Raw genomic sequence first — 19,069 nt, 5'->3', positions numbered from 1 at the left:
ATTTTTCTTGTGTTCCTTTACTTAGATATAAACACCCAGTATTTTTCTTTACATTTTCCGCAAACACATTTTCATTGTTCATTCAACATTTTTGCACCACATGAATATTTCAAGTGCAGTTCGCTTGATTTTTAATACGTTTTTATGACTTCGATTGCTGGTTTCTTTGCTCATTTTTTTCTTTCAATATTTACATGGAAGGTTCAATAACCAATATCTGTGTTTCACATCAAAATCAATTAAGGCGCCAATTGCATATTTGTATTTATTTCGAATATTCAAATATGTGAAGCTTGCCGAGTTTCTGTCTACAACAAAAGCAACAAAATACATTTGACGTCTTTATCTTATCCCAGAAATTGAATGCGATGATGTATGAACTTTTTAATTTTCTGCTGGCCAGTTCAATCTCTGATGATTTCTCTCGCATTAGTAAATATTCCCCAATTTAAAAATAACTCACATATACAAAAAGACCAGATGCCGCGAATTGGATGTGAGAAATTAAGAATTTTAATATTGATTGTATGTTTAAAAACTTCAAAAATATTCAGTTAAATTTATACGTAAGCGAAATATATTTTGGGCAAATTGGAGAATGTAGTTTCAAGCCGACGGCAAATTTGTATTAAAAGCTTGACGTCAGCCGACGGATCATATCTGTTTTTTAACTTAGAGCAAGAGAGAAAAGAGAGACCGCTAAGTAAATAGTATTTGTTGCATGCAAATTGTCATAAAAAATTACATTAATACTTTAAAAGGCAATCTAATTCAAAGTGAATTATGAGTTCATGTTCAGCAGGACGTATGAGTAATTAGTATATCAAAAAACAGTTGTGTTAGAATGATTACAATTGAATTAAAGAAACCCGTTTGAAATACTATATCAATTCCCGTTGATTTGGACTTGGCAATATCTACGCAATGTACAGCGTTCCCAAAGATTGAAAGCTGGAATAAGCAACAACTACAGCAACAAGGAGAAGAAGACTGATGCCATCAAAGAGTTGACCACGCGTGCATAATGACGTCGCTCCCTTTAGAAGATCAGTCGATCAAAGAGAGCGCCGGCCATTGGCAGAAGATCATGGAGTACGGAGCGGTGCCGGATCAAAGAAGCGGCGACCACACGAAAAATTGTCAACATGTTGCAGCCTCAAGATTGGGAAACGGGGGTTGGTTGATGCAAGAGTAAGGATCGAGAGCCGAAGAAGATCAGCTCGGGAATCGAGGTGACTGCAGAGGCGCTTTGGCGCTTATTAAAATGCGAGCCCAAAATCAAGGGACAACGATTTGGACGAAGGCGAAGAATTAAAACAAACAGCAATAAAAAATCAATTTAATAAAAATGAGCCACAGACTAGCGATCAGCAGGTCGAGCTGAGACTGTTGTTGTTGCTGATGCTGATGAGTAGAACGTTAATAATTTGTCACTGCAAATGAAGGAATAAAAACAAACAGAGAAAACCACTTGAGTGCCGGGCCAAGTGAAGGCAGAAAGCAAGAACAAAAAAAAAAAACAAACAAGCCACAGTCAAATGAGGAGGGCATGGTGAACACTTAGGATTAAAGCGGCGCTTTAAGTGTTTTTTTTCTCTCTCTCTTTCTTTTGCGATCGAGAAACCGGGTGTTCAGCGCCAGGTCTATGCCATCAGGATCCTGTTTTAGGCATTCACTCGAGCTGCACTCACACTTGACTCATTCATGGATTCACATTGCGGCGGGAATTCCACTTCTCTTTATTGCTCTAGCGGATGTCATTCGATGACTGGAGAGTTTAGTTTCTTCTCATAAAAGTGTGTTTTCGTGTGCAATTAATAAAACCAGTATTTGCCAACTGCAGTGCAGGTCGGATTAGGATATCTAAAATATTAATTGATGATACTTTGTCTGTATGTTGATGAAAACCAATCAATTCAAAATGAACAGATAATTAAAGTAAAAAATCTTTATTCTTAGGCTGATTAAGTAGTTAAACATAGAAGTGGAAAACATGCTTGGAATAGTAGCTTTTTTCTGTCCTCCTTCAAATCTTTAGTTAGTAGGTTCGCTCAAAATAAGTTTGTTCCTAAGTACATAAGCTCTCATTCAGTTTTCATTCCCAAAAAAATATTTTATCAAGTCTTTATATGGTTCCACAAGTTTTAAAACTAACCCATATTATATTGTCCATAATATATAATTCTGTTTTTAATTAATAAGAGTTTGTTTCTACCAAAATACAGGTCAATTTTGCTGCTTATTATTTCTAGACAAATTTGAATGCCTAATTTAAAATACACCCATATTACCCAGAAAATAGTTTAACTTTGCCGAAGTATAATCTATTACAGTTGTATAAAATGTGTTTCCGATTTTTCAAGCCATAAACATATATAATAAATATACTTATAAATGAATCAAACTTACATCGCCATCACTTAGCAAAATGCCCATAATTTATTGAGATTGAGAGTGTTTTTGGTTTAGCAGCCCGACTTGGGATTGATTTATGGTCACGCGGACTTCAAGTTCAAAATTCACCAGCACCGAAAATATATCACGGGAATGTATGCGAATTTATATTGAAATTGTTTGATTTGATAACATTGATTATTATTATTTACATGGTCAATTGGGTTGAGCGTTTCATTGACTTTGTTGTAAACCTTTTGATTAATGCTTATAATGAAGCAATAAATTATCGTATTAATCCATTTACGAGCACTTAACAGATTTGAGTTATTGTTATTGTTGCAGTTTGCTTTTGTTGTTATTGTTGCAGATCGCGAGCACAACGAACCGACTTCCTTGAGGCGTACAAACAAACTAAGAAACGCCTCAAAGTAAACAAAAACTTAATCCCAAAAATCCAGTTCCAGTTCAGTCCAAAGACGACGCTGAAGTCAACGTCGACGGCGACCGCGGCAGCGACAGCACCACGCAAAATCGAAAAGAAGTCAACGGCAACAACATAAAAAGTCAATTTCATCAATGGGCAGGCAACGCAGTCCGTCCCTCCGTCCGTTTCACCGACCGTTCCCTCTGAGTGTCACTTGCAGGCGTCGCCTTCACACAAACTCCGCGTGCAAGCAGGATGAATGCAGCTAGAGGGAGATGGAGCTACACATGACGTACTGACAGGTAAAAATTTGTAGGTGCATTTCACATACAGCCGACGACGACGACGACGACGCAGACGCTGACTGCGCTGCTGCGCCGGCGGCGGCGCTTAAACCTCACATTGTCGGCCGAAAGACACACAAAATTAGTCAATTTCATGTAAGACTTGAAAAATTATTCGTCGCACTTGAAACTGAGAAGCGAAATTGAAACAGGTTCGACATTATTTGAGCTGAGCTACTTGCTCCTAGAACGGTAGGCCCTTGGGTTGCTGCTGCGTGAAAGTAATCCCCTCGACCAAGAGATCGATCCCAGACCCGGGATTAACTTCTCGCGTTGACACTGTGGGCACTCACGGGCACTGCCCATTGTGTCACCACTCCACACACACTCTGTCTGTCTGTCTGTGTGTGTGTGTATGAATGTATGGGTGTGTAGGTGTGTGTCTAAATACTCTTGGCTTCATACGAAAGTAACGAAGGATCGCATAGGATCGCCTGGGATCGCAGGTTTAATTAATTGCTGCCTGCGTGTTTATGTGGTGCCTAATGAGGGTCTATTAATTTTAGCCAGTGGCAAAGGTAAATAAAAAAAAAATACTTCGTTTTACGGCTATAAATTTCATAAAATTATCCCGTTGATATCCAATCAAAACATTGGTTTCAATAACCTTTAATCAATTCTGGTTATAATTAATTTATCGGTCGAACATTGAATTCTTTTTTTGAAACATTTACTTAAAGTCACTTTATAGTTTAGGCATTCAAAAAAAGTTTTAAAACTTGAACTAGCTAAAGTAGAAACAACATATAATAATTGCCTAATCAAGAACATATAAGTTTTTAGCTATATAGAGCTAAGAAATAAGACCTTTGATATAAGAGACGCAGATCTAAAAAAGAACACTCTAAATATGAAAAATTCTTAAAGTGATGTTGGTTATTGGTATTATTTAGTTTTTTGTCAAATGTTGTTGCATGGAGACTGCAAAATTTATCTTATATTGTACCATAGATAATCACAAGTAGACCAAAGAAACCACACTTTCATCAGTGTCTATACCCGTTGTGTGGTTCGATCATTAATCAAACAATTTGCCTTAGTTTCTGGCAATCGAAAAACACATAATTCACCCATCAAAAAAGGTTTCTCTCTTTTGGCTGACGGTGAACAAATTCTTTCCATTAAAATGCAAAAAGCGAGCGAGTGAAAAGTGAGGCAAAGTCAGTCAGCTCGGAAACAGACGATGGCCGTGCTGAAGTTGAATCTGAAGCAAAAGGTACGGAAAGATGTCAAAACAAGAACCGCAAGGCGGACAAGCGCATATTTCAATCGGCGCTGACACATCCTGCTGCGCTAATGGACCTTAATTTGTGAACAGCTTTATATATCATGCGCCGGACCGTTAATGTGATCATCCACACGATCTCTTGTTGACGCTGAAACTGACGACGCGAGATTGAGGCTGGAACTGAAACTGATGCTGATGCTGATGCACGAAGTTGGTGATGGTGATGGTGATTAACTTTTATGACGTTTATCGTGAGCAAATGCTGAAAGAAAGACCTCTGATTTGAGCCTAAAGACTGGCACGCGCTTTCCTGGAAATTCCAATGGGAATGAGAATAGAAATGAATCCAGCGAAATGTGAATGAAAGTGTATATTATTGTAGACTCGTACATATTTCCTTGAGCTATTGATAAAAAGCCAGACAAATGATAATTGCCTTGGCTCCACTAATCCTGTAAACCCTTTTTATTTTGAGCAACCAAAACCAGCCCAAAATTAAAGCAAATGTCACCAAAGATTTCAAAGTGGCGTCACCGCCAAGTACCGCCATATGCCTGATCCCAATACCAATCCCAATCCCAATCTCAAGACTTTCTTTAAGCCTAACCTAAGCCACTCCTAAGCATTGCATATGATTACATTGTCTATTGATCGCCTCATGATTGTCTTGTACTCATTGTCTTCGATCAATCGTTCTCGCTCTCTCTCTCTTGCCGTCTCGCGCGCTCCTTCGGCAAAGATGAAAGAAATCTTTATTGGTTTTTGTAGTGATTTTAAGTGGATTTGTGGTTCGATTCTTAATGGCAAAGTACGCCAGCCACAGTCGCAGTCGCAGTCGCAGCTCTCTTTCACCTTCAGCACCACTTGAAGAGACGTCCCTCAGACCCATTTCAGTGGTTATATCGTTTTTATTCAAATTTGTATGTTTATTTCTTCTTATGTGTAATTATGAGAATCTCCCCACTGGATGCAGACGTAGCTCTCGTTGAGTGTTTTAGGCAGTTCCAGCTTGTAATTATGGCGTTTTTATGTACCAAATGCATTCGTCGAGAGTTTCAATTCCAATTCGGACTATATCAAGCGGTTTGTCAGTTTTATATCGAGTTTATTTGCATATTGAGAGTTACGTAGATGAATGAAGTGTTAAACTGGGGGAAACTAAAAGGCTTACTTCATCTGTTACTGCAGTTCTATAGACAATCAAAGAAGATTACTTAGTCAAACAAATAAACTACTTGTACCAATATTATTACAGTGTATAATTCAATATTATTTAAAGAATTTTTCACTTATTTAAATGTTATAGCTGAAGAATGGTTTTCCTACGATTGAGTATACAGCTTTTATACCCTAAACTTATTGAAAATAAATATAAATATATATATATATATACATATACATATCATGTGTTTGGCAGAATGTATGGAACAAACAGAAGGAGGCGCGGCAGACCCGCCAAAGTATATATATTCTTGATCAGCCGAGTCGATTGAGCCATGTCCGTCTGTCTGTCCATCTGTCCTTATGTCCGTCTGTTTGAACGCGTCGATTTTAGAAACCATAGGAGCTAGACACTTCAAACTTGGTATGTAGGTACCTGGATACCATAAGCAGATCAAGTTTGTTTTTATTTTTGGATCGGACCACTATATCATATAGCTGCCATAGGAACGATACGTCGAAAATGATAGAATATGCATTTATCTTGGTTTTTTAAATTTACAGCTAGCCCATATTCATTTCGAAAATAATTAAAATGGACTAAATACAACAAATTTGATTTAATCCTTATTATTTAAAAAAATGGTAACGCTTAAATTTTAAAAATTACAATTTAAAATAATTTAATTTATTCAACGAAAAAAACGAAAATAACACAAAAGATTCTCTTGTTAAAAGTGGAAATTCAGATAAGAGGAAAACTTTCCATGAGACTTCGGCCAAAAGTAAGTGCTACAACTTACGAGAATATCGACATGTCTTATCGCATTGAAATTAGGACTTTTGCTTTTGTTGCAGCTGAAGCAATTACTCATCGCTGTGACACTTGACTGCCTCGAAACTGTCGCACACACATACGCACACTTACACGTACATATACAGGCTTCCCAAAGTACTTGACAACAACTAAAACGCAATTGAAATGCGGCTACTTACACATTCAACGCAACTCAATTTGAATATGTTATTTCAAGTGATAAGCAGACAGAGCGAAAAGAGATGGTGAGGGGAAAGAGAGCTTCCCCTCAAAAACAACAACATCTAACGAACGATATAAGCATGCTTGAGCATTTAACTGATTGTTCCAATCGGTGATTTTGTGAGAAGTACAGTGTCAGTGCACAACAAATGCCACGACAAGTACCCAAACATGAGTATTCGTATTCATTTGAGTGCCCAGCTTATCAATTGCTGAAATGATGGCGGAAATGGTGCGTTATTGTTGTTGTGTGTGTGTGTTTTAATTTCGAATTGGAATTGCTGATAATGTTGATATCTGTATGCATTTTGTTAAGCAATTAATTACAGGGTCTCCAACAATGCCTATTTTTATGCTGGTAGACAGCACACAGTGTGTGAAACCCAGTGCAAAACGAAAGACTTAAGCGACGAACTTGTTTGCTCAACGGCAAAAGTCCTTCTTACCATAAGCCCTTCGGTTGGACCTATAAGATTTTGGTTAGAAACCGGACTTTGGCCCTTTTGCTGGCGTCTATATTAAGCAGCGTGTCCGCTTGATCTTTGTCGGCAATCCGATTGATCTTGGTCTATCTATCTCACACGCTCTTTCACCCCTAGTCTGTTGGCATCTCTTTCTGCGCTCGACCACACTGGCAGCCGTGACAAGTTTTCGGCACGCGGGCAGACAAATTCCAATACCAAAGTCCCCGGCTGCCCAGGAATTTGAATGTGGACACTGTCTGTCTCTCCGTCCATCAGTCTCTCTGTGTTATTGTCTGTCTGTTGGTCCATGCCCAAAGCTTTTAAGTGTCTTGGCGTCGACGCGGCTTATGTCGTCTCTCCATCTACCACAGTCTCCGTTCCCGTTCCCGCTCCCGTTCCCGTCTCCAATTCCATCTCTCTCTCTCTCTCCGTCTCCCTCTTCGTCTCTGTTGACATTTACATTTGTGAGAGCATTTGCCAGACGCAGAGACAATTAATAGCTTTGGAAAATTCGAGATTCGTTTTTTTGACTGTAAAAAGATGTCGCCTAATTTTTCCCTTGTCTTTACTTAATTAATTACAGCGCGTAATATTCTAACATAAAAGGTGTAGAAATCTTTTGAAAGTTGTCGCTACCATCTGCCTATAACTGTTAAATTTTATTACAATTAGACCTTGGCGCCAGTACTTCAGATTATGGGCTGGGAAATACTGCGATAAGTAACAATAAAATACTTACAACAAATGAAAGGCGTTCTGTGCTAAGCTTAACTTATCAGAGCGTTACGAAACATTATTATCATCCAACTTATAGTCCAGCAGCTTCCTCTGTTCGATAAATGCTCTGATTTCAATTTTCTTGGAATGGTTTGCGCGATAAATAATTTTATGAAATCGCCATGAATAACGCTTGCTTATCGGTTAAAGCTTTATACACTAGCAGCGAGTGCGATAACTGGCAATATGCAATTATGTATATAAGGGAGAAACCAAAGGAATGCAACCTAAATAAATAATAGTTCGTAATAATTTAGGATTATACGATAAAGATTTCAAATGTATGTGGGCTTAGAAAATGTATTTTTATTTTAATTTTTTTTTCCTATTATAATTATAATGTTGTAGTATGTTTAAAAAGATTATTTAGTAAAACAAAAATACTTTAATTGAATTGTTTTTTTTTTTTAGACTACTTTTGATTAAATAAATAGGTAAATAATTTAAATTGCATTTTTTGCAATTTGAGTGATTACTGTATAATGTGGTATATAAATATTATGTAATGGTTTTCTTGGAAAATCTTTCTAAAATCTGGAACACAGCAAGCAACACAGACGTATGACGCCAAGTATTTCGATTAGCTCGACCAGTTAAAGTCCGTGTCGAGGTCGAGTTCCTGTCTGTCAACTCCGAGCCTCTCGTGCAATTAAACAACGCGACGTAACGCACGACATGACTTCTGTACAGTCCCTGCTCCTGGTCCTGCTCCTGCCCCTAGCTCTATCCCTGTACCTTTATCGGGTCAATGGGTCTTTGCCTCGTTGGTCACTGGTTCCATTTGGTTGGGCTGCCTATTGGGTTGCATTATTCTTGCCCCGTTGACCTGTTTAGTGTGCAATTTACACACTCATATATACACACACACACATTGCCGTTTCGTTCTGCTTGTTATTTATACTTTTCGACATTTTCGTATTGCGTGTTTCATATTTTGCTACCTGCATTTGTTGTGTGTTGTGTGTAGGCTTTGCAGCAGTTTCTAGCGAGTGTTAAAAGTTGCATAATTACGTTTGTTGCATTTAGCCGAGGGTTGAGCAGCCAGGGTTGCCAGCTTGCATTCAAACGTTTTCTGCTACCATTAAGGGACAATATTCTTAAATATTTATATTTATATTGTTTGCAGAAACCGTTTACCATATGTATCAACTTCAAATTGACAACTCTGCTTGTGTTTCAGAGCTTTGACAACCCTGGCCACAACCCAATGACCTTTCCAGTTACCTTGTTAAACGATTTTGGTCAAGATTTATGATGCAATTGCCCAAAAAGGCAACCATTGGCCCGGTTGTTAAGTTTGTTTTGCCTTTTTGTCGAAAACCGATTTTAGTTTTATTGCCTTTTGGTCTCATAAAAGTGTCATAAATTAAAAGGCGCTTAACAACGCACACATAGAGGGACACACACTCATACACACACACGCGGATATCGATATGGATATGGATACATCATGTAACCTGTGCCACTGGTCACACGCAGCGTTAGCTGACTTTCGGCCTCGACTGGCACAGTTTTCAGTTTACCTTTTGGCCCGTTTTTATGGTCAACACACTTGAATATTTCCAGCTAATGACTTTATTGGCCTTTTTGCAATGCACTTGAAGTGGAAACTGCTGTCATGTTGTGTCATTGTTGCCATCGCAATGTTCTCTGTGTCTGGATCATTGTTGACTCTTGTCTGTTGCTGTGTTTGGTGGCGCCAGGAGTTAATTGCCTTATGAAATGGCACTTGTCGAGCAAACGCTGAGTGAAAGTGTAGCAAGGGGTTAAGAGAAGGCGTGTAATTGAGTTACGTTTTAGCCAAGTTGAAGGTTATTCTTCTAAAAAGGAAACCAACATAACTAAGATTTGAATCTAATTCGTTTCTAGCTAACATTCAATTGTTACTTCTTGAGGCTAATTAACCTTAACAATTGCTTAAATATTTATGAGGCAGTTCTAAGCATAAGTCTGGCTTATCAACGACTTACACATTGTTTTAATTTATGTGCATTCAAATGAATGTGTTTCTGTTCAGGAACACTTAATGAATAGTCATGGTGTTGTCGCCTTTTTTATGCTTTTCACTTATTTCTGCAGTGCAAGTTTGCTGCCTAAGTCTTTTGTTTTCTTTTGGTCTGGCTGACTGAAAGACTTATCTCTCATTATGAAATTGTGCGAATAAATACATATGTATATTAATACTCTACTACTGTGTGCAACGTGCTGGAAAATAGTAATACAAGTATTCCGGTTTGCTGCTGACTTTATTCTGAAGGGGATAATTTTATTATCTTTGGAGCAGAGCACAAGTGAATCAGGCAATGGGCCCTGCATTTCTACTCACCATATCGATGCCCGCATTTTTCTGGTATTCAGAAAACAAAGCTGACAAATTTATGGAATTGCTTACAATATTGAAATGGGAATTTATGCATTGTTTAATGCATACTTTAAACAAATATACAATGGCAATCACAATGGCAGCTGCATAAATTTACGATTCAATAAAAATATATATTTATATTAAAAGCGAAATTAATTTGTTGTACGATTGACAGCAAAAGTCATAATTAAATTTGATTTAGCTACAAAGGTTTTGTTGCTTTGTCTCAGCTGATTTATGACATGGTTTTATTTGTCTCTTATTGTTATATAAAATGGCGTTGCTTTATTTGTTTTGTTGTAATATCTATTCTTGTTTTGTTCAGCTTCTGAATGATGATGGCTGATCTGAAGTCCATTACGAATTGCGCTTTGCCAATTTCGTAAATTGTTTACAAAACGATTCGCATTTCATTAGAGTCAAACTAAATGACAGTATTCGGTGTCAGATGCTGCTTAACTCCAATTGAGTAGAACTATACACATATTAAATTTATGTGGTATTGAACTTAATGCAAATGGTCTCATTTATGGCTTATATCGCCTCAATTGAAACAACTTTCGCAACTGCTTAAATTCGAAATGAGATAGCTTAATTTTCACCTAATAAGCATTGCAATCGCGTTCAAAATGGAAAATATGAGTACTTATATCGTACCTATGCTTATTCGATTCATTTTGAATTCATTATCTCAACCGCTTAAGCAAGTTTTTAAACTGTTTACAAAACGGTCGGCAAATCGCGATTCATTGGACACAAACTATGTTGCAAGGCCTTATTAAGTTTCAGAAACTGTTTCTCACTAATCGAGCTAATCATAAAGCATCGAATTTATGCGCTATTTGAAATTGATCTTGTTTCAAATGTTGCCCATTAATAATTAATAAATGTCTTCTTAATTGTAGCCACTTAACGTGTATCATCGGATATCTTATGAACTAAGTATTACTTAGTAGCAGCTATATCGGGAATTCTTAATCTATTATCTTTGAACTAGTGGCAACATTGCCATATAAATAGCTTTAGCTCCTTATTACTATCCAAGTTAGTAATAAGTAATGCATTAAATTATTATTAAGATCACTTGTATATCATTTATGATCTTTAAAATCTCTGTGTCATTCCAAAGAACTTTAAAACATGATAAAATTAAATATTATTATATGCTCACTTTAGTTAATTGACTAAACAATATTTATTTATTTGTAAACTGGGTCAAGCAATAAAAATAGATTATTAATTCTAAATTAAGAAGTGTTCGAAATACTTTAAAACAGTACCAATAATAACTTCCATTACATTTAATATTTTGCCAGTCTTGATTTAATATAATAGAATATAATAAGTGTGGAATTTAGAAGTACTTTAAAGCAGTACCAATAATAACTTAGACTGGTTTTAATATATTATTTAATTTAATATAATAGATTTAACATCATATTTATTTGCAAAGTGTTTTAAGTAATTAAAGTAGCTTATTGATTTCACATTAAACGCTGTATACATTCCTAAATCAAAACCAATTACGAGAATTTTTTCAATGATACATATTATACATACTTTGAAAGTATTACTTTCATGATTGACTTTGAGCCAAGTTTATGAGTATATTTTTTAGATGACAATTTGTGTGTTATTTTCAGTTTTATGCTTCATTAGGTAGCTCTATCATATCTATACAACCATATACCCTTTTAAGCTTCGAAACAGAGATTAAATTTAAGTCGGTTGATAATATTTAGATATTTTGGGCATATTCTAATATTATCAATAGGATTAACTATTTTTTATTTGTAATTAGCAACTAATAAAAAGTTTAGGTCAAACCGCAACGTGAACATCTCATGCTACATTAATAATATGATTGCAATACCGGTTCTATAAATAAATAGACCACTTACTTTGCTTTATATCGATGTTCCAATTGATGGTTGTTGCTTTGTTGTGATGATGTTGTATGCAAATGAAGCGGGAATTATTATACCTAATAGCCTTTTTTGTGGTTTTATGAATTTTAATAGCTTTTAAAGCGTATTTATTGTTTGACAGCAAACCGTTTTGTACGTTTGCTTAGATATTCGAACCGATTCAAATGAATGTGAAATTCGAGTGCACATAAATTTAATTAGTTGTTGCTGTTTGCACTATGCCATAAATGACACGACACTTACATATCTACACAGATGAAGAGATATGAAAATACGCGTACAAATATTTAGAGAGTGATATGCGGCACAGCTTATAGATATAACTATTTGCATAATGTTGGCGAAAATAGACGAAACAAAATTAGCATAATACACACACGAACAGCATTAAACACATAATTAACAATAGAAACACCGATAAAGCGGCACGAATAATCCAATACCGATTTATATTAAAAGTCGTCAAACTGCCACTGCTGAAAGAAGGACAACAAATTCAATGACAAGAAATTTTATTTGTCTGCTGTCGCTTGCAATCATATGTATGTTTATTTATATGGGAATTACCATCAATTTATTTACATTTGTTACAATTCACATTTGACGACGGCTTTTCAGCATTTTCACCGTTGTACACCGCACGCAACGTGTCTGCAATTTCGCGTAGAAACGGACAAAAGTCAACTGAATACTCGACGCAGGACGCCAAACTTTTGGCACTGCTGCGCTCTTCTAATTGATGTTGTTGTTGTTGTTGTTGGATTTTCTGATTGGAATGGGGAAGCTGACGGCCAACAACAAGATAGAGCGAGTTAGCGAGCGAGCGAACGAAAAAACGAACGACTGCGGCTTTTTGTGTTGAGCTTCCGGTTGGACGTACGCTAGGAGCGAGACTGCCGAGAGACTTGAGGCAGCCAGTGGCTGGCGTAATGGGCAAACAAACGAGTTTCCAGTCCCTATCACACACACACACTCAGACTCACATTCACACGGACACAGAGAGGCACACACAGACATGCATATGCTATCGCGCTGTGGAAGTGGGTGTTGCCTTTGTAGCGTTCATTCGATCGTTCTCTTTCTCTCGCTCTCTCTCTGTCGCTCTTTATAGCACTCTCTCAATCTCTTGCGCTCGCTCCCTCGTTCGCACTCGTTGGAGCTCATTATCAAATTGTAGCCATATTAAAGTTTGCTTGATTTGCTGTTTAGATATTTGTGAGTGTGTATGTGTGTGCGTGTTTACGACTGTGTGTGTGTGTGTGCTTGTATTGCGCTCTTGGGACGGCCCACTTTCGTGCGTTGGCTCTCGTGGCGTATGCGCAATGTTTTGAATTATTGGCCCTCGCTATAATAATATTCATTTATCGGCCAACGCACACAATCATTAATCATATAATAAACAATCTGTGAATTAAGCATAATGCTTGCATATAAAAAGGCAAATGTGTTCGTATTTTATGTGCACTTTAATTGGCATTACATTTACTCAACCACCAATTGCCATTTATCGCATTATTTAATTGCCAAGTAATACAGATTGTTAAAAACACACTTATTTTTTTCGTATAATTAATGTCTTTCACACCTTTTTTTACATAAATATGATTTGATGCAATTCCAATTAGAAAGATAAGCAATTTCGCTATAAGCTTCAGCTGCTGTCATTAATTAAACTTAAGTATAACTAATTCGAGCTAGAACCACTTGTAATTTGAATAGCTTGTCGCAATTTCGATATTTTATCTTACTTTAATGATTTTTATCAAAGACATTGAAAATACGAATTATGAATATGAATCTGTGCCAATATGAATTAGTGGTTGTCGTCTCTTTGATTAACGGTCTAACTTTTATAATATTAAAATATTGAATTAGAATTTAAATTTATTCTTATCTAACAGCCGATATATTCTGCAATTTTAATAAATTTTTCTTTCTTCCATTTTTCTTAACTTTTCTTTCTTCTATTTTTGTAACTATTTTTGAAATAAAAAGTTAGTTTTTTTAGTGTCTACTTTTCAAGGCGAGCTTCACAAATTTCCGATATCTTTAATTTTCTTAATATCATTGTTTTAACTTATTTGTATATTATTTTTTAAGATATCTATAAAAGTCTTATCCATTGTATAATTTTTGCAATTTATTTCATGCTTTACTTTAAAAGGACCCAAGTCGGACCCAAAATAATTCTTTTAATTAGTGTAAGACATACTAATCTTGTTGATCAGACGTACTTAGAGATTTTTAATTAAATAATTAAAATTTATCTGGTTTATTAATTCGCGTATGCGCTTTGAAAAATGTGCAATTAAATGGAGAATTTCATGAGTGACAGATTAATAAATGCGCTGCGTAGCAATAAAAAATGACTGGCCACAGTTGACAACAGTGTCTACAAGAGGTTCAACTACCACAAATTCAATTTATTAAATGCAAACAGACCAAATGGCGATAAAACACAATTATTTATAGTCGCAGGCAAATGCGAGACACGACTAAAAGCAACGCAAAATATAGTTAATAGAAAACAGAAATAAAAATAATAAATATAAAACTGCTTCATAAAAAAGACAAACGCCACACGACACCCCAAAAAAGGACTACCTGTTTGAGAAGCAAGTCCGATCGGTTGTAGGCACTCCAGAATGTACATACATATTTGTATACATATATAATTTTTATGGGAAAACTATATATAGGAAGAGCTAACAAGTTCCAAATGAAATGGACTCGAAATGCGTGTGCGATACGCGGTTGACCATAAAACGCCGCAAGCATGCAACAAAATTTATGCGAAACTTTAATGAAACGCAGACGGACAGCAACATTTGATACCCATACAAACAAACACACATACATGGTTACTTGCTCTTGGCCACGTTGGTTTGGCCAATGAACGCGTCGCGTTGCATGACTCCACCTCAAAAATGGGGACCACAATATCGTCCCGCACACGCAACGGGACGAAGCACACGAAACGAGTTTTTGTATGTGGCAACTCCGCGTTGCAGGTCCAACTACAGTTCCAGGGCCAGACAGGGACGGCGTCCTGGTTGATTGCCAGGCGCGATAAATGCCGCGAGCGCGTGTTACCAAACTTGTGGGCAGCTCTGCTCTGTCCTGACTTTGCAACTGCGGACTGCGTGTATGTGTGTGTGTGTGTGTGTGCGTGTTGCATTGCAGCGGTGGTGGCAGAAGCGACAGACCCGAAAGTGGTAGAATTTGTAATGGTGGCCAATGTAGCAAGCAACATATAGAACTCAAGTGAGGGACAGTGGCGGCGTTTAAGAGGATGCCATAAAGGATTAATGTATTTAAAATAAATGTCTAAGCTAAGTTTTAACTGATAATGAAATCAATGAGTAAATGCATATATGAATTATTAAATTAAAGTATTTGTAAAATATTTATTGAATATTTAAAAATGTTTTTGTATTTAAATATTTTAAAGAGTAATTAATAGACTTCCACTAAGTTAATGGACCTGAGGTGGATTACAAAGCGATGATATCTCCGCGTTACTCTAAAATCATACTTTGGAGAAGTATTAATAGGATTAGACTATAAGAAATGCATGGAATTTTCAAATTAAATAAATTGGTTATCATTTATAAAAAAGATTTTTTTGTCCCAAAATACATAATTTATCGAATTTCTTAATTTCATAAATTTTAAATGAATATTTGTTTAAAAAAATATACCTTTGACCCCTTTGAAAATATTTTCAGCTACAGCTGTCTCTGTTTTCAGGGGCATGCCCCTTTTGGTGGCATGCAGGCAAGTCGCCTTTATGGCGTCCAAGAAAATGGGCAGTACTGGGCTCTTGACTGACTGGTTCTCTGGTACAGTTGCAAGCCTGGCTCCCCCCTGCCACCCTGCGAGGTGGTCGTTTCTTGACCCATAGGTGAATGCAGCAGCATGGCTGTTTTTTTAGACTTTATCCATGGCACTGCCATTGCAATTAATTTTGGCATTTTGACATTTACGCTTTTTTGTTGTTTTGGGGCTATCTCGGGCATACGCAAATACTTTTTTGTTCAGGTATGCTGACGCTCGATAAGACATTTTGCATATATAATTTGCTGTGGAATTTTCTCACGTTAAGGGTTTTTTTCAGTTCGAAAGTTGCCAACTCAACGGCGCCAGTTCTCAGCCCAAAAAGATCTTTTTATTACAAGTCCTCAAGTCTGGCAACAACTTGTCTAACAACTATGTTGCCAGCGCCAGGCAACTGGCAGCATTTGAAAAATTTATGCTGTCGATAAACTAATGAAAAGCCCAACGAGATACTCGATACTCTAGCACTTAATTGAAGAGCATCCAAGTCATAGATTTTGTAAATCTCCGAACATTTTACACATTTTGCGCGTTGCTGGACATTAAAGTGCCTTATGAATCAGCTGATATATCGAAGTAAATGAAAGATTGTACGATAATTGCTAGTGGGTGCTATACAATGTATCACTTTACTTGGGTTGGCGCCACTCCAAAATATAATTTGCTGTCGAAGGAATTTTAAACACATGAAACTTATCAATTGTCGATTTAATACCAAGGACCAGGAAATCAAACCGAAACCGATATTTCCGGTACGTCCCGAAACAACTATTCCGGTAAAGGAATCTATTTTGCATTCTTTGCATTAAAGTGTAAGCCAAGATTTGAAGGGGAAATTTTTTTTTTTAACCATTTTATTTAAATTTGAATACAGAATAAATTTGAATGTCAATCCATGATCAAAATGACATTCCGCTTAAAACAAGGTCCAGATTTAACAAAGTTATGGTACTTTGAAGTTGGTCTAATTTATGACCTAGCAATTTTACAAGTCCAATTATTTGTACAAGCACAAAACAACCAATTTTTTTTTTAGGAAAAATGTGGCCTTTTTTTTGATACACCGATAATTGCTTTTTATTTGATATTCTGCTCAAATCATGAAAACATTGCAATAATTATTTTGATGTATTTTCTTTATGCCGTTTAATAAATAAGTGGTTTTAATTTGAATGAATAACACTTCAGCAACTTCTCCTTGCTAATCTTCAACTTTAACTAAAGAACTAACTGCATGTCGAATTTCTTAAATGGATGCAGTTGCGTTATTTGTTTTGGCAAGGAACATAAACAAATCCTGACAGATACCGCTAATTATTCCAATTGAATACACAATCGTATTGCATGCTCTGCCATCAGAGTCAAACAAAATAAGACTTGAGGCTCACAAATGGCCTAGCTGCATATCTGGCAAGACAACGAACCAGTCAAGCAGTCAACCAGTCAACCAGTTGACCAGTTGACCGTTGGCAACGGCTGCACTTAACCCCATCCCCGCCAGAGTTGTGGTGACATTTAAAAGCTGCAAGTGCATTAGTGTGAAACAAGGATCGAGGCGCCGTCTAAATTACATATATATATATATAGCGAGAGAGAGATATGTACACATATACAAATGAACATCGCGAGATCAAGATCAAGTACCATTTTCAACGCTTCCTTTGGCGCCACATTTCTGAGTTGAAAGTGGAACCCTTTTTCAGCGCCACACGATCATTTTGCCCAAGCAAAACAAAAAGTCCGCAGCTCCGACGATAAGCAAAGACACAGAAATATGCGTTCGAGTGCTGAAGATCCCAGATCCGAGAGACAGAGAGACCAAGTGCTATCCTGCCTGCCAGCTGAACTGTTTTTGGGTTCTTTTTCGATTTTGTTTACACTAACAAAGGGTATTATAATTTTGTCACCAAATGTGTAACGTATTAAATAACTCGGAGTAGACTCCATAAAAAATAATATATTCATGATCAAGATGATGAGCTAAGTTGACATGGCTGTCTGTGCATATGCTTCTATGCAAGCTAGTTTCTAAAACTATTTTCTTTTTTAATTAAACTTGGTACATGTTTGTTTTTTTTTCAGCCAGATGGGATTACTATATCACTTAAGTATGAACGACTTTCTTATTTCGTGAGATGTGTCAACCAATCATACAGATTGTGCATGTAGTAATGTCTTATACATTAATAAATTTGGCTTAAATTGCACTACTATCAAGTCAAGGGTATCAAGTCTTCGGCGTGCCTAAGATAATATTTTTTCTTTTGCTTTTTTTTGTCTCAGTCTTGTGTTTCTGTTTCGATAAGCGCCGCATCTTCAATCTTCCACGGCGGCGTCTGCGTGGCCGTTGAGCCCAAAGAGCCCATCATCATCATCAGTGATATGCTTTACGCCGCATCGCAGAGTGTCCATTAGTTGAGTCGCCATCGTCGTCTTCGTCGTCTTCGTAGTCGTTGTCGTCGTCGTCTCGTATTGGGCAACGCCGAGATAATGTGATTTCGGGCTCGACCCAAGAACCAAATGGAACGAGACGCGCGTGAGTCGTGATAAGCCAGCAGAGACAAGGGAATACCTTGACTCGTCGTCGACCCAATCTCATTTTGTCTTTCCGTGTGAATTCTTGGAATTTTGATATTTTTTCCTAGAACTTCGAACGATTGCGTGTGATGCTGCACCTTGGTTGTTGTTGTTGTTTCCCCTCTCCTCTTGTGACGTCAGCTGGGCTATGGACTTGATTTTAACCTAAGTTGGTGCATCTTTAGTGTCACTAAGTGGGCGTAATGTTCTTATAGAAAGTTCTGCTTATAGATATACTTTTAATAGTTTGTTAGTTTGCATACAAATCATTGGATATTAAAGGGTAATAGGCTCGATATTCTAAGCTTTTAAAATAATAGTATTTGAGCTTCTCGTCAATCTACCATTTTTATATTAATTTATGATTTTGGGTACCATTCTTTATGAGATATAAGTTTATTTGAAATAAACTATTTCTATATCTTTTTATATTTATTAATCTTTCTATATATTTTTATTTACAACGTTCCGAGTTTTAATTCGGATTAAGAACCCTTAAGCTCTCTGTTGGAAATCATAGTCTACAGA

The sequence above is a fragment of the Drosophila innubila genome (genome assembly GCF_004354385.1).
Source record: "Drosophila innubila isolate TH190305 chromosome 3R unlocalized genomic scaffold, UK_Dinn_1.0 2_E_3R, whole genome shotgun sequence".
NCBI classification, from domain to species: domain Eukaryota; kingdom Metazoa; phylum Arthropoda; class Insecta; order Diptera; family Drosophilidae; genus Drosophila; species Drosophila innubila.
Note: the sequence above shows the minus strand (reverse complement) of the source record.